General features: G+C 47.0%; 1 protein-coding gene across 4 annotated transcripts in view; it reads right to left on the bottom strand.

The window, feature by feature from the left end:
* The window catches only part of zmp:0000001168 (signal-induced proliferation-associated protein 1), a 44979-nt gene extending 29162 nt beyond the window's left edge, over window positions 1-15817 (bottom strand). For 3 of the 4 annotated variants that reach the window (XR_007192132.1, XM_048230919.1, XM_048230940.1), the window contains exon 1: window positions 15239-15817. The gene's annotated coding sequence lies outside the window, so the exon portion shown is untranslated. Of the gene's footprint in view, window positions 1-9387; window positions 9557-15238 lie in introns of all 4 variants that reach the window. The other variant, XM_048230925.1, reaches the window with a different exon arrangement.
* Window positions 15818-16995: the final 1178 nt, after the last annotated feature.

The raw sequence follows: 16995 nt of genomic DNA, 5'->3' as shown, positions 1-16995 counted from the left end.
TGGCTCTATATTTAGCTTTCCCATAAATTTCAAAATTCTTAACTTCTCTTCAACCCCCACAGGAAAGGTAAACTCACACTCCCTCAATCTCAGACACACATACAGTCAGATAGACACACACATACACTCACACTCACACCAGTAGGGAGCTCTTATCCAACTCTATGAATCATAGTAGCTAAATACAGAAGAGCTCTCGCTGCACGCATGCGAGAGACTATTGAACATTTCTCCATCCCAGTCCTGTGTAGTCATATGTGATTCTCATGTGTGCTTGCCCTCCAGTCAGAGACTCAGTGAAATCCTCTGGGTCTCCAGATCCCTACCTCCCTGTAGGAGATTACTGCTCCCAAGCCACGCTACAGATTTATACCCTGTGAGCCACTGTATCCTGCATCTACAGGGCACTTAGGGTTGTCCTAAGTGTAAGTGATTAATTTTCAAGTAATTTAATAAAATAATATTTGGTTCCTGTGTAATATATAATTCATTATATAAGCGTATTTGGTTCATTTACATATACATAAGTTGAGCAAAATGGAGATTTTGGGAGATACTTTTCTTTTATCTCTCCTGTGTGTCCTGCAGTGCTCACCTGACAGACCTGACACCATCATACCGAAGAATTTTAATTGCTTAAGGCCTCATTTCCTCTTTCAGTGGGGATAAATAACATACTGGTTTCGTCCGATACATTCTGCGTCGCTTCTCCCATGTGGAACAGTGTGGTTGGATTATGTATGTTTGTATCTGCCCTTTGCGTTTGATGATGCACATGGCATTCAGACCGAAACAAAAGCACGCCATGTGACTTAAAACACAGCTGCTTCCTGATATAAACAGTAAAGCACTGTGACCACTGCCATGTCTATGTGTGTTTGTGTGTGTATGTAATGTGTGTGTGTGTGTGTGTGTGTGTGTGTGTGTGTGTGTGTGTGTGTGTGTGTGTGTGTGTGTGTGTGTGTGTGTGCATGCGTGTGTGCATGTTTGCTTGCCTGTGTGTGTATCAAGCACAAACCAGTATTAAAACAATCAAAATAAAGTACAAATTACAATGTTTCTTTCTTCTATCAGAGGCTTAAGCAAAGAGGGATTACACAGGACATGCAGCCATTGCAGGGATTAGAGCGCTCTCCAGGATTCTCTAAAGATTGGAAACATTAATTACGACCCTTCTGCATTCTGTTGCCCCTCTGGTTTCTACAGGAAACCACAGTTACTCCACTCAAGCCTGGCATGCTCTGTGCTTTTGCTATCAGGACTACAAAAGAGAACAGGGTCAGTTTTACTGTAATAAGCCTACTATGGAAATATGTGACACCTAGCGAAACAGAATTCAAATAGCTCAACTGGTTGCACTATCTGCTAACAGTATTAGGATCATGAATACAGTGCCAAGGGGGCACACATACTAAGAAAATGCATATCTGTTGTTAATAATGTACGTTGTAAGTCACTTTTAAGGATATTTTGAGGATCTGCTGAGCTGAAAAAAAAAACGACATAATGAACTGCTGTCTTTGTGACCGTGGGCTGGCTGTTTAGCTTGTGCCAACAATGATCTCAGTGTGTATCTCAGATCGGTCTGTTGGAGAGCGGGCCTGTGGTGACGTGACTACCGTAGGTGTGAGGGCCGCGCTGGCGTGGCAGGGAGATTTCGCCAACTCTATCCTGTGCAGCCCACATGTGCGGGGCGAGCCGCAACGGCTGAAGCGTCGCTTGTTTGTTGGGTCAGGATTTAACAATGGAAACAAGGTCAGAGGCTGAGGCTATGAGGCTATATGCTCAGTTTCAGGGAAACGTTACTTCCTGGTTACTCTTTTTCACACTCACGTAGACACACACACACTCACAGAGCCTCTCCTTCCTGCGGGAGTTATGGGGGGGGGGGGCGGATGGTTGTTTCCTGCGTGACAAGAAGTGATGATACCCACATGTTGACCTCCGCACCCTGGTTAAGGATGTGTTCCTGTGGTCATCCAATCCTGTCAAAATTGACCCATATGCCCCTGCACACTTTAAGCCCTTTGATCCTTCTGCCCCTTTTTACCAAAAAATGACGGAAGCACAAATTCCTTTTCGGGGGGGGCAACAAACAACAAATGATGGATTTGAGACATTTTGTCTGATTAAAAGAGTGTCTCCTCTGGACTAAGCCGCAGACATCTGAGGTCCCAACCAGAGGCACCACAAGAGCCGTGCTGATTTGTGCGAGCAGATGAAACCTGATCTGGGGCCCCTGCGGCTCCCTGGGGGCCAAACGAGATACAGTAGATCACGTGGGCCACATCTGCCATAGGCTCGCCTCTCCTTTCCTCTCCGCTGCCCTCCGAGCCACGACACTGATTGATCCCCTGTTGCTCTTCGGCTTTTGGTAGATTTGAAGCCATTTGGGACATTTGTTATTTGGTGTTCAACTTGATATAATCAGAAAGGCTTCCCTTTGGTCTGTTTTAGTGAGTTTTTGGTTTTCTATTGTGTTTATTTGGGATTTAGACGATCCCTTAAACGGCAGGAGACATGCAGATGAAATCAGATCAGACCCCCAGACCTCACTGCAGCACTACAGAAATGACATCAGCTAGTACAGACAAAGGCATGACACAACACGACGCCACAGATCTGACCAAGGGCATTCATGAGTACAAATGTAGTTGCCTTGAATAGAGCTGTGCTTTTTTGATGGGTGTAAAAGAAAGAACCAAAAATTTCACCTTCAAAATGTGCACATGTGGTGGTGTGTTATCATGAGTTCATGTCCATTTCAAATAGAATAACTAACACCTGCAAGCATTCTTTGTGCCTATCTGTCTGCCACAATCAGTGCCTTTTGTTTACGGGTAAAAACAAAGTTTTGCATAATTATTGTTTATATTGCAGTGCCCACAGCATAATCTATCACCAGTCGTCACAGAGCTACTGCCTGTGGTCTGATGACTAGTGCCTTTAACAAGACTTAGGCATCAACCAATAATAACGATTGATTTGGGTAATTGAACCAATTAACCTCATATTCTCTCTCTCCAGCTGCCAGTCCCTGTAAACATTATTGATGAAACGCTCCACGGGTCCTCTCCCTTACTCAAGCCTGATATTTATACATTTACAGCGCCTCCAGTTTAACCGTTTAACAACAAAATTGTATAATATGTTATACATTTCTTTATTTATGAAAGAATAAAGTTATGTATTGCAGAATAGACTACTGTAATGCTGAATACTGAACTGTTTCCTAAAAAATGTCAGAGCACATAGCTTGAACATATTCCATACAGTCATTTCGGCAATACTTCCTCGGTAAGAAAAAAATGTAATTCAGCATTATGTAAAAAATGTTGATTCCATGCATAAATCTTACATAGATAAACATCCATTTTCCCCTACCCCTCTTTTTCACTGCTGTCTCTGTCTCCCAATAAGCTGGGATCAGAGATAGCACTAAGTAATTGGTGCCGGCTCTCCCCCTCGGCCCTTTGTCATGCGTTTGGCCTGTGTTTTCTGCTATTTCATAGCCCAAGCATCCTTCTGACTGAGTTATTGGCCTCAGCAGTGGCGGCTTCCTCCACTCAATAGATTGACTTGGAAAATAGGTTAGCTGTCAGGGTGGGGGGAGTGAGGGGGATGGGGCTATGGGTGGGTGGTGGGGGGGGGCTGGAGGCGGTGGAGGAAGGGTGACTTTCAGTCTGGAGAGCGATTCTGGGACACCAGCCTATCACTTACAATGAAGCTATATCAGCAGGGCCCCCTCCTGTGAGGGTACCGCCTTCCCTGAGCGCTGCAAGCAAGGACAGACCGCCTTCAAGGGCTTGAGGGGTGGCAAGGTGGTGCATGGACGAGGGCGAGGGTGGGTGGTTGGGTGCAGGAGCTGGCGAGATCAAATCAATGCGGCACCGTAATCAGAGCCCTAACACCTCCAGTGGCTGGGTCGCGCAGGGGATAGTAATTGACATTAGATAGCACGATGGTAATAAGGACAACAATTTGTTTTCTTTTCACCGGCTGGCCCGGCGCCAGGGTGAGTCATCATGGCAGAGTGCACCGCTGTGCTCTCCTCTTTGTGCACGCACACGAGCCCGAGCCGTTAACAGACATGGATGCTCCCTTATCTGAGTCCCCAATCTGTTCCGCACAGCCGCCAGCTCACGGCCCTAACCTTGGAAATGCTCTTTTCATGGAGGCGTACACCTGTCACTGAGCAAGTTAACCAAAGGCTGCGTGTTGTCAGTGTTAACCTGCCTGCCCTCAGCCTCCTACCCAGGATGCATTGCTGCACCATCAGTACTAGAGTCTGTGAGTGTGTGTGGGTGTGTGTGGGTGTGTGGGTGTGTGTGTGTGGGGGCGTGGGTGTTTGGTCAGGGTGTTGCATCACAGTTAGAATTACTGCAGCGATGTGGTCCTTTTTTGCATGCTGCATATTCCGCTTAAAGGGCTGGCTACTCCAAGGACCACTCTGAATAGGTCAAACTCACCACAGGGACAAACAAATATAGTATCTGCTGATGGCATCTAAAATGAGATCCCACATCCCCACTGACACACACACACAAACACAAATTTTTGTCATGGGGTGTGACTAAACCTGTCCTTCAAAAATTGGACATACATCTGTTGGGTTTTAATCATTAATGAGGCCGGTGGGACACTGCGTAGACACTGGTTAATTATTCAGGTAGCGGCCTGTCCTGCTCTGTCTCCCAAATGAAACACATCAATTGGTCATCTGAAAATCTGTCTCCCTGTCCACCCCTACAACAACCCAAGCCCCCCCCCCACCTCCAGACAAACACACACGCCTCTACTCAAAAACAAAAAACACAACTCCACCCCACCCAGTATATTGGTGTGCTATTGGCTGCTGTTGCAATGCTGTCTGCAAGACCACTGTGGCCACATTGAAACTAATGCTTGACAAAATTCCCCTCGCGTGTTTTAGGTTGAGGTGAGGGCAGAGCGTGACATTAGGTCTGTGATGACAAGTTCTCACCGCCTTGTTCTTCTGAGTACTCTCCTGAGGATGTCAAAGATGTAGGAGGTGAAAACTGAAAACTATTACAGCCTGAAGACACTGCAAGCAAACCCCTCACAGATCAAGTACACAAGTCACGGCAAGTTTGACGAGTGTGTTTGTGTCTGTGTACCTGAGGTCTGTCTATTTATACGCCTGTGTACGCGAATAGCAGTCAATCATCAGTCAATCACCACCCAATCTATGCTTTCAAATCATGAGGCACTCATATAGACCATCCATTAGTACTATTGAAACTCTGTGGATTGACCAGGTTTTGAGTGTGTACCTCTTTCTGTTTGACTGTCTGCAGTAGAACTGAAATCTGGTGGTACCAGCGATTTGGTGGATGCAGCCAGGTCAGAAAGAGGAAGTAGGCTTTGAGAAGGGCTCTCTCTGCAGCATTGTCTGCGATCTGAGCGCAAAAGCTCCATTTCCTCTTTCGGTCAAATATCAGCAGCAAAGCGGTATGTGTTCACGTCTCTGCTTCTTATGACTGAAATGAAACCGATGTCATTTTGAACAGTATCGCACATCACTGGATAATTGGCCAAAAATGTTTTTACATAAAAACAAAACCTCAAGATCTATGTGTCTATGTTTGATGTGTGTTTGCATGTATCTATGTGCGTGAGTGATAGACAGAATCATTTCATCTTCTGCCTTTGTTCGTGGGTATATTTCCCTGCTCCTTGCTGACCAGTTATTCAAGCCTACTTGTCCTTTTGAAGCCCCGTATGGATTATACAACCCAGTATGAGTACATATCTGTGGTGTAGTGTGGGTGCATGTGAGTGTGTATGTGAGTGTGTGAATATGTGTGTTTGTGTGAGTGAGTGAGTGTGTGTATCTGAGTGAGTGTGTCAATGAGTGTGTGTGTGTGTGTGTGTGTGTGTGTGTGTGTGTGTGTGTGTGTGCATGTAAGTGTGTATGTGAGTGTGTGTGTGTGTGTCTTGAGCTTCTTTTGTGCATACATGTGCGTGCCAGTGAGCCTCAGTGTATCTATGCTCCCTGTATTTGAGAGAAAGGAAGAGAGAGAGAGAAAGAGAGGGAGAGAGAGGATAGAAAGGAAGGGAGAAAGACAGAAAAGCCTGCAGACATGTGGCCCGTTGCCCACAGTGGCAGGAAGAACAGCTGTCCCTCCGCTATAGAGAGCGCCTGCCCTTCACTCCATCACTGGCTCCATTATGCTGGCCTGAACTGCGCTCTGTTGTGCCTCGCCTCCTCCGCCTCTGCAGCTGGCCCTGACCGGGGGGACACGCACTGCCCACCAAAAAACCTTACACAGCCCCCCCACCCCCCCCCCCCCCTCACTCACACACACACTTTATCTCCTACTCACTCTCTCTTTCTCACACAGACTTTTTATTAGATATTATTACTTTCTTTCTGTCTCTCTTCTCTTTTAGTTCACAATTGATCTATCTTTCTTTCCCACTCTCTTTATTCCCTCTTTTTTCTCTCTCCCAATTTATATACACTCTCTTTTTTCCCTATTTTTTTCCCACTACACATATACACACACACACACACACACCTACATTACACACATTATTATATACATTCTTTTTCTCTTTTCCTATTCTCCCACACACACACACACACACACACACACACACCCTACACACACACACACATACACTCTCATTCCCTCTTTCCCTCTCTCTCTCCCACACACACACACTCTTCACTTTCCTGCTTTCCATCCGCTCGGAGAGGAAGAGACACCGACCTCACTCGTTTCCTCACACTGTCCTCCGCCATTGTGCTGCAGAACACCGCCTAGTGCCCTCCAACCGAACGCCACCCTCACACACACACACACACACACACACACGTGCGCGCCAGGACATGACCTGGGAGACTGTGGCGCTCTGTGGGATGTATATATACGTCACTTTTTACAGGTTGTTTTCTATTACCTCATGCTAGTGTGGTGTGGGGTTGCGGTACTGATCAGACACCTTTGCCACCGTCACAAAGTCATCCTGTTCAGTTCATTAGTGTACAGTGATGAGGCACAACCCCCCCTTCTGAAATATTTCTATTCCTTAATTCTTCTGCTTCTTACTCCCATTACTGGAACACGCAGATGTACCGGTTTAAATATAGAATGTGCCGTTTAATGAGAAACTTGATGACGTGCTGAGGCCTTTGTTTGGCTAATGGGAGCCATAATTCTAAGATTTGAACTCATTACCATATTCTGATGAACAATGCATTCTCATGGCAGGCTTTTCTTGGGCTCATTCAACACCGTAGCGGTGCCTTTTTCAGAAACGGATGTGTCATTCCTGCGGATTTTCATCACTCTGTGCCCCTCTCAGCACTGATCCAATGTGGAGGGGAATGTCGAATAAATAATGTACGCAAAAGTGATCCATTCCACAGTAGGGAACCTGGCTCGTCATAAAAAAATAGGTATTGATTGATTGATTGATTGATTTGGCTGTTGACAGCTAGCTTGGCAGATCAGATGGCATCGGCTGGTTGGAAGGTTGGATGAGCAGTATGGGTGGTAATCGAGTGAGACAGAAGGGGAAACTGTTCCCTGTCTCACAGGAAAAACATGGAGTTGGAAATCGTGGATGCTTTTCAAGAGGGCAGCTGGAACAGCATGGCCACATTTTTTCTCAAACAACACATGACCATGACCAACAGTGTAAAATTAGGTGCGCTAAGGGTGGGTTTTTTTAAGACTGGAATCCTTGAGCTGTACACTGTAGTAAACAAAAGTCCTTCCAGAAATCTGGCCCCGTTTAGAGTTTCTCACACACACATACACACACACACACACACACACACACACACACACACACACACACACACACACACACACACACACACACACACACACACAGGATGTGTGATGAAGGACATTTTGAGTGGAAATTATGTGAGAGATGCCCCTGAAAAAATGCCAGTACATTGAAGCAAATGTTTCGACTCGCCTCATAATTTGGTGTGAATCTGGATGTGTGTATGCATAATCATAATTCGGTGTGAATCTAGATGTTTATATGAATGATGAAATGAATACATCCCTTTACCTGTCTGTTGCCATAGGCTACAAAAAAATGCCCTTTTAAGACCTTCACACACAGCCGGTGATGCGACAGTCGAACGCGAAAACGTCTCTGTTAGTTGCTTTAATACACACACTACTGGCGACGCGATCATCTATCGATTCAGTGGCGATACACTGACCAGACAGCTGTTTTCTATTATAACGTATCAAAATCGCCTTGAAAAACATTAAAAAAAAACCCATTGGGGGCGATTAGAGCGATGCGATGGCGACAGTCTCCCCGTCGTTCCACTTGACGTGTGCCCCATTCACTTCAATTGATTCTACTCAGTTTTGCTGGTCGCCTGCCATAAGTCACCATCGCGTCACCGCCCTTGTGTGTAGGCCTTTAGGCTCTGGAAAATCTACCCACAACATATACACTATCACCTCTCTCCTCTGCTCAGACTTCCCCTTCAACTGAATCGTTGTTCGTAGATGTTAGCCTACTATACACCTAGGACACATCATTCATATCATTCAGTGTGTCGATCTGTGGGCGCAGGACCTTAGAAGATGACCATTTAATTTCCAGGGCTCTGCCCCCTACCATTAAGGACAAAGACACCCAAGCTACCCCCTGGGCCAGACTGTAACCTGACTACTTTGATAGCATGCAGATCGATGTTAAGTGGTATGGCAATGTAGCATAGACTACAGTCACTGATACAGCTTTGGCTGAATCTGTGCTGGCACTCTGCTTAATTCATCTCCCAAGGTGCCTGATAATATGTAAAACTATGAGCTAGTGCTGAAACAATCACGATTTTGGGTGTGTTCCAGAAAAGGCAGCTTTTAGCCCCACATGTTTGTGATCCTTGAATGTCTCTAAATACACCTCACTGACAGTCTTAGCAACAACCCCAGGAATGTTTTGGAGGATGGCAGTGAGGACATGGAAGTCAGCATACCTCACATTTCTTTCATTCCAGCAGATGTTAAACTGCTAATCTATCTAATGTGCATGTGTGAAAAATAACAGATTAGTGAATCTTGTCAGGAGGTTACTTCACTGGCTATTTGGGTAATTGGATGGTCCTCCAGTAACCACAGCAACGGCATAAGGCTACCACTGAGCTTTTATTAGTTAGCAATAACTGCAGCTAGTGAGCATGAAGATTATTAGCAAATGGCTAACTCTCCTACTCTCAAGATATCTCTAAAAAGCAAGTTAGATTTCCTCAGAGCCCGTGGCTTAATTAGATTTAACCATAGACTTAATTTGTTTTTCCGCCACAAGAGAAACGTTTTTTAAAAATACAGCTGTCATAATAGCAGCGCTGCCTTGCCACCAGCATCACGTTGCTCCTCTTACTTTGAGCGAGGCTTCAGGAGACAAGCACTCACGCCCGTCACAGCAGGCATGCAGCTCTCTCCTGCCACCGCAGCTGAATGTGGAGCCCACATCAGTGCCAAAGGAGCCGGGGTGGATCTGCGCCACTGCGTCGGGTATTAGTGCTTCTGATGGATAGGGAAGGTAGGGCCTGACGGGAGATTAAAAGCAGGAGTTTAAGAGAGAGGAGCGTTCGATTCAGCAGCATAGCGTACGCGCACACACACACACACACACACACACACACACACACACACACGCGATGCTGGCACTGCCACCAACAGGCAGGCACAGGCCAAGCGTCGGCTGACTGGCCCACGATGCCCTCCGGGTCGCCGAGGTTGCGCACGTCCACGCTGCCTGCCACGTGTCACGGGCGGCTGAGTGACACGGAGCGCATGGGCGGATGTCCTGGCCGCGGCAGGACAAGCGTGAAACAGATCTGTCAGTCTGGCAGCATTCTGTTCGTCATGGATGAACCCCCCACCACCACCACCACACCCAGTCATCCCCACCCCACCCAGTCCTCCAATCCGACACCCATCAAATCCATCCGCCATAGCCAGCGCTTTTACTAGATTTAAAGAGGATGTTTTCACACATACTGTATTCTCTTTTCTGCACTGTATGTTGGACAAGCTGGACACAAACTGGACAGACAGCCAAATGTGTCTGTAACTAGTGTGACAGCAGTGCAGCTTAAGTGACACTCTCTCCTTAGTTGATATTCTGTGTAGCTTTTGTGTCATTTGGATAAGCCGTGGAGATCCAGTATGAGAGCGCGCGGTCTTTAGAAGTGCTGTGCTTTTTTGGGAGAGGTCTTCTCATCAGGGGATTATATGCTGGGATAGCAGTCTGTTCTCTCATCTCAGAACACACCATATCAATGTGGAAGTTAATCAGGAACCACAGGGACCTAAAAACTCTCTCGGCATGTAAACGAGGGCGTCACTTAGGAGTAAATGTTACACTGACAACTTCTGCTTTGTGCAAGCGCTGACGTTTAAAGGAAAGTACCTCAGAAAGTCAGACAAAAGATGTGGAGTTTCTCTAGGGTCAACAGATGAATAATGACGCAATGCACGGTAGTGCTGGGCCTCTATCGCCACACCATCACCACCAAAAATGTCATGTCCATGACACCATGTCATCTATAACACTCACTTACTCCGCTACTCGACTCTCTCCCCCTCTCTTTGCGCAGTCAGTGTCTGGGCTGGGCTGGGTTGGGCATGGCAGGAGAAAGCAAAGGGACATAAATCTAAGGGTGACTTCAATGAGAGAGAGAGAGAGAGAGAGAGAGGAAGAAAGAGAGGGAGATTGAGTGAGTGAGGGAGAGAGAGAAGGAGTGAAGGAGAAAGTGAGGGAGGGAAAGAATGAGAGAGAGGGTGAGAATGAGAGAGAGAACGAAGGAGTGAATGAGAAAGTGAGGGAGGGAGAGGGCTGAGCTCCCATCAACAGAGTGGCAGAGAGGACAGGTGACAAGAAGGAGCCTGGGCATTTGTGCTGCAAGCTGATTAGAGGCTTGGCAGTGTGGCTTACACTGCCAACACCATGCTATCTCTGCTTGCACATCCAGGAGTGCATGTGTGTGTGGGTGTGTGTGTAAGAGAGAGAGAGTGTGTCTATGTGTGTACTGTTTCTTCAAGCTCGCCTCTCCTCTCTTTCTCCCTGTTAATCATCATTCAGGGAGAGGGAGTTTCAGTCAGCATGCAGAGCACCATCTACAAAATGGCCACCATGGTAGAAAGACTAATATTGATTCATTTGATGTCCTTTTTTCGCTTTTTAGGATGGACAGGTTTAGATGTAAGTGTGAAAGATAACCCAGTGATGAAACGCCATCGATTTGTTCTATTGATTATTTCCCCTACTGACATCAATAGAATAAATTCACTATAGTTTGTTCTGCATAGTATTGCTATCTCTCATCTTTCACTTATACCATTTGGTTCCACACTGACTGCATTTGAGAGGTTATATTATAAAATAGCAAATACAACAGAAATATGTGATACACCAACAAATATCCACACCCTTTTCTATGCCTGAGTTCTCTAGAAGGCAGTTATCTTTCCCGTACTATCATATGGAAATGAGATAAACAGTATTTTCCAAGGTCGTCTGCTGGGATTTTCAACGGGAGATGTAATTTGGTAGGCAAAATGGCAGTGGCATGGCCACAGCAAGCCGAGAGGTGGAGCTCAAATTTGATTTAGTGCCTTTTGAGCCTTGGCTCTGGTGACTAGCTCCTGGGCACCAGCCATGGTTAAGAGAAAAAAAGATTCTCTCTTTCAAAGTTATCACTACCACTACCATCAGCATGGACATTATTTGACTAAATAAATGTCTGTCTGTGAATTACAAACAGATACAGTAGTACATGATACAACATTCAGGAAGTGTTTAACACACGCGATCACTTCCTCGTAGAGCCTGTGGGTTTTTTACTAGCCAAGAGAAAGCCGTGGCGTCATTGTGAATGTGTGTGTGTGTGTATGTGTGTGTGTGTGAGAGAGAGAGAGTCTATGTGAACAATGTTCCTGTGTGTGTGTGTTAGTGAGTCTCTGATGTGTGCTTACAGTGGGGGTGGGTCTCCCATGCTGTATCATCCTCAGGGAGTTGGAGTTCTCTAATTGATTACGGCTATGAGCGTCTCCACAATATCTCCCACTCCAGCTTAAAACAGCATGCTACACATCCCCCTGTCAACTTGCACACACACACACACACACACACACACACACACACACACACACACACACACACACACACACACACACACATACACACACAGACATATATGCACAACACACAACCATATTCCCTGATAGGCTTTGTCCTGACAACAATGGCTGCTTTCCCCCCTTATATAGGGTGCTACGCCTGAAGACAGCTTTATGACAATGGCAGTGCTATATGTGCACACACAGACATGTTTATGTGTCCGCACTGGAGCTAGTTTTCTTCATTTGGGTCAAATGATCCAATATTTAAGGCCACCGTTTTAGAACATTCTAAGTATAGCGCCGGCGTTTTCAAGAGCAGAGCACCACGACTCTAATGAGAACAGCCACAGTACCCACAGAAAGCATTTTAACGCCACTCACGTCGACTTCACCAGGACTCATCAAATACCCTCACAACCAACCGCTCACTTCAAAGGGGAGCAGCTCAGTAAATAGCTGGAAACAGTATTAAGTCCCTTTTACACATGGAGGATATAGGCACTGTCTATTAAATGGATGATAATTTCATCTCAATACAATCTCTGTAATTTATACATTTAACACCATCTATGGTGTTGATGCCAAAAATCAACAAACATCTGTACAGTATTATACTGAACTGTGTGCAACATTATGATCATATAAAATATTTAAAAATACGTGAAATGTTATTGTCTTACATAAAATGATCCAGGAAGTACAGAAATGCACATTTCATTCGGGGTCCACTCAATGTATTAGCTGGGTTTTATAGACTTTGGACTACGCAGTATGTACTGAATCTACTGAATTGTTATGGACCATCTGCTCAAAACAGACCCCTGATTGTTAGTGTTCTCTCACTCTCATTCAGCTCAGTAACTTTAACGGTAGGTTAGAAGTAATTTTCCTGTGTAATGTATGTAAATGAACATGTTAAGGAACGATGGGAGATATCAAAGGCAGCCTCATTCACATTTCTAATGGGACATTCAAGCACTAGAAAGGCATAATGGCACAATGACAACAAAGCTCTCTGACACCAGCACATTCTGAGTGCAAGGCCCACGGCGTGTGTGTTTTGTATACGTTTGAGTGAGTGTGTTTGTGTGTGTGTGAATGTGTGTGTGTGGTGTTGTGTTTGTGTGTGTGTGTGTGTGTGTGTGTGTGTGTGTGTGTGTGTGTGTGTGTGTGTGTGTGTGACTCTCGATGTGTGTGTATACATCACTTTACCTCTCCAACCAATCAATCCAATGCCTTTGTCACACAAAGCACACATTAACTGCTCAGTCAATGAGCACACCACAACACACATCCCCATACAGTATGTATTTTTCCCCGTTCCCAGCAAGCTGGGCTGCTGGCTTATGCCACACGGACTGACATATGTCCTGCATTTGAGATAAATACTGACGGCTTCTGTACGACCACCAGCCGAGCCCACTCACTGCGCGCTTTAGATGCTGACCAGTGCACGCTGGGAGTCTATTACCAGGAGATAAACGAGTGTCTCACACACACACACACACACTGGCCCACGTCCTATCTGTGGCCACATCTGTTCCAAATCCAGAGTCACAGAGCCAGATGAATAACGTCACACCCTCGGACGATCTCAGGAGTAGGGGGTGGGGAGTCGAGGGGGGTGGGGGTGGATGACACACGGCACCATAGACACACCAGGCCGCGCTATGAAATGTGGATTTGCATTTTTTTTGGGGGTGCTACTACTACTACTCCTTAGGGCTGGTGACTGAGAAAGCAGAGCGACGATACAATAGAGAAACAGTTCAAGGCTGACGTCTGCTCCAACACTATCTGATCTCTAAGCATCCATCACTATCTGAGATGCTATGAGATGCTATGCTGCTGCTGCTGCTCTGGCACACACAATGGACACCGAGAGAGGATGCCGGTCCGTGTGGCAACAGAATGCAACGAGAGGCTCAGTGTCCTGAGGTCCACGGTCTTATATAAGAAGCCTCGCTCTGTCTTTGCTCTCATTCTCCTCTGCACAGCTCCCCTGCTCTCTCATCTCACACACATCCCCCTCTCTTTCTCTCTCTGATGCTCACATATCCCAAAGCACTGGTTCCCCCCCCCCAAACTAACAGAGAGATGGGGGGGGGGGGAGTAGCTGCCACCTTGAAAATAACATCACATTGGCAGTAGCGACAGCAACAGCAGCAGCAGCAACCAGAGCAGTACCCCATTCCATTATTGTCTTTGCATATTACATGCACTGCCCTGACAATCCCTCCTCATCCACATAAATCCCTAAACAACACAATAACACACACACACACACACACACACACACACACACACACACACACACACACACACACACACACACACACAGACAACTGCTGCAGGTTTTTCTCCATCTCAAATCACAACAATACACTGGTGAAGAAGGACAAAAAAAGGAATGGGGGGGCATTGATGGGGGGGGGCATTTCCCACTCCTCATACCTTTTTTGTGTCTGCCTTTCTCCCTCTCTACTTCCTCCTCCATCTCCTAGCTATGCTCTCTGTCTCTCTCTCTCTCTCTCTCTCTCTTCCCCCTCCCTCTTTCTCTCCCATCCACCACCTGGCCCACATCTCTGAGTCCTGCGGCTCGAAGGAGCCCCTACAGCAAGGTCTGCAGTGGCCGCACGTCAATGTCATAACAGCGCTTAGCAAGGAAGCGACACACACACACACACAAAATGTAAGAGACAACAGCACAGCGCTGAGGTTGCATGGCCGCGCTACCCTAGCCTACCTCACGCACACACACACACACATACAGACACATCACACACACACAGACACATCATTTCCTCTTGTGCACAAAAGCGCTTCCCTTATTGTGTTGACACGTCCTCTCTCATCCTGCTTGCCTGGCCTCTCTGTTGTTCTTTACGGCTCACAGAATCAAGGCAGATACAAAAAATAGCCAACACAGACACACACACATTCATTGCGAGAGATGCCGGGGTGATCTGGTTCCGAGCACGGGAACTAGCTGCAGCTCAGCATCATCTCCGTTGCTAGGCACGAGGCCATCCGGAGGAATCTGAGAGGGAAGAAAGAACGACGGGTGGGTGGGTGGGGGGTAGGGAGGTGAGGTGGGTACTTACCTCCACATCTCATCTCATCTCCAGCTCAACCCAGCCTTCTTTCATCCCGTTCCTCTTGGTCGCTCCCTCCCCCCTTCTCCCCTTGACAGCATTTCTCCGCTTATCTATCTCCCCCCTTCTCTCTCTCTCGCTCTCTCTCACCCTCTCGCACACTCCGCGGTCAGAGGCTGCTTTTGTTTCCCCTCCACGCTTCGGGTTCCTGCCGGCAGCGTCTCTCTCTCTCTCTCTCTCTCTCTCTCTCTCTCTCTCTCCTCTCCTACTCCGTCTCTCTCTCCTTCGCTCCCTTCCCCGCAGTAAAACGCGCGGAAATAAAAAAAAAAATCCTCTGTGGTCAGCCGGGCTTAGGAGCAGGCTCTCCCCATCCCGTTGTTGTGTGAAAAGAGGCAGGTTGATTCGTTCTCTCCTTCCTTCTCTCTCTCTCTCTGTGTCTGTCTCTCTCTCTCTCCCTCTGCCACACTCTCGCTCACTTGCTCTCGCGCACACTGTCTCTGCTCCATTCACATCACACTAAAGCCAACCCCCTCCTCCCTGAGCTCAGCACTGCTCTCTCTCTCTCTCTCTCTCCTCCCCCTTCTCTCTCTTACCCTCTGTCAGAAAAAGCAGAAGCCACACACAGCAGTAGGAAGGATATACTCTCTCTCTCTCTCTTTCTCTGTCTCTCTCTCTGAAGCTAATCCATTTTCTAGACTAATGGTTGGATGATTAGGGAGACCAGATTAAGCTACCAATGACTAAGTGCACATTGCCTGTCAGCTGGTATGTGCCACTGTAAGCATTCTATGTTTGTGGGTTTGGTTGAGAAGAGGGGTGGGCGGGACAGGACTGGACAGACGTGTGGACTCAATGTCTCTTCACCCCCGACCCCTAAAGACCGCCGTCGCTGCTCTCTCCACTCAGCCAGGACTCACAACACACAACAAATGTGTGATGGTAATGAGGGTAAGCTTGTGCACCAGGCTGGAAGCTCCCCTTCGGGGCCGGTTCCCAACCCCCTTCCAGTGGCCAGCGAATGCCCCACCGGTGCTGGATAATGCCCCCATCCAGAGCTACCCCACCGCCCCCACCACCACTCTCCCGCCCCAACTGCCGCGTGTGGCATCCTCGGCACTCGCCCTCGTCTCACCTAGACCCTCCTCGATCTGATTGTGTCGTCGTGCCAGACCAGTGGTGTCACTCAAGTGGCATGACCGACGAAGGGAAATGTTTATGAGTGCAGAATTATACCAGGGCTTTTGTGAGCCTGTGACTATGGCAAATTAAAGCATTAGCACGGCGGATTAGACTGCTTTCAATTTGTCTCCGCTGCTCTGCTCTGCTCTGGCTCTGGCTCTGGCTCTGCAATATTCTCGTCTCCTTTTTTTCAGATGGATTTTCCCATCAGGGGGCTTAGAAGGACTGGCAATATGGTATTAAATTCACACACACACACACACACACACACACACACACACACACACACACACAAAAACACTGAGGCACTATAATCTTGTAGCCTGCCTTGAACAAAAGAGCCTACATGTATAGTGTGATTTGTTGGTTATGCAGCAAATTAGGTAATTGGAAACTGGACAGTTCAGGTAATTTCATATGAATGATTATAGTGTGAAGTGGCATAGTGTATCTGTCATGGATCACTTCTTCACAAATAAAAAAGAACTGGGTCATAGTATTGGTTGAGTCTTCCCCACAGCCCTGTCCTGTCCTGTCCCTGCCCTGATAAGCAGGCTATGTTTTGGGCTATTTTGTGGTCCACTTTT

The sequence above is a fragment of the Alosa alosa genome, chromosome 2 (genome assembly GCF_017589495.1).
Source record: "Alosa alosa isolate M-15738 ecotype Scorff River chromosome 2, AALO_Geno_1.1, whole genome shotgun sequence".
NCBI lineage: Eukaryota > Metazoa > Chordata > Actinopteri > Clupeiformes > Clupeidae > Alosa > Alosa alosa.
Note: the sequence above shows the minus strand (reverse complement) of the source record. Positions and strands in the feature narration are given on the sequence as shown.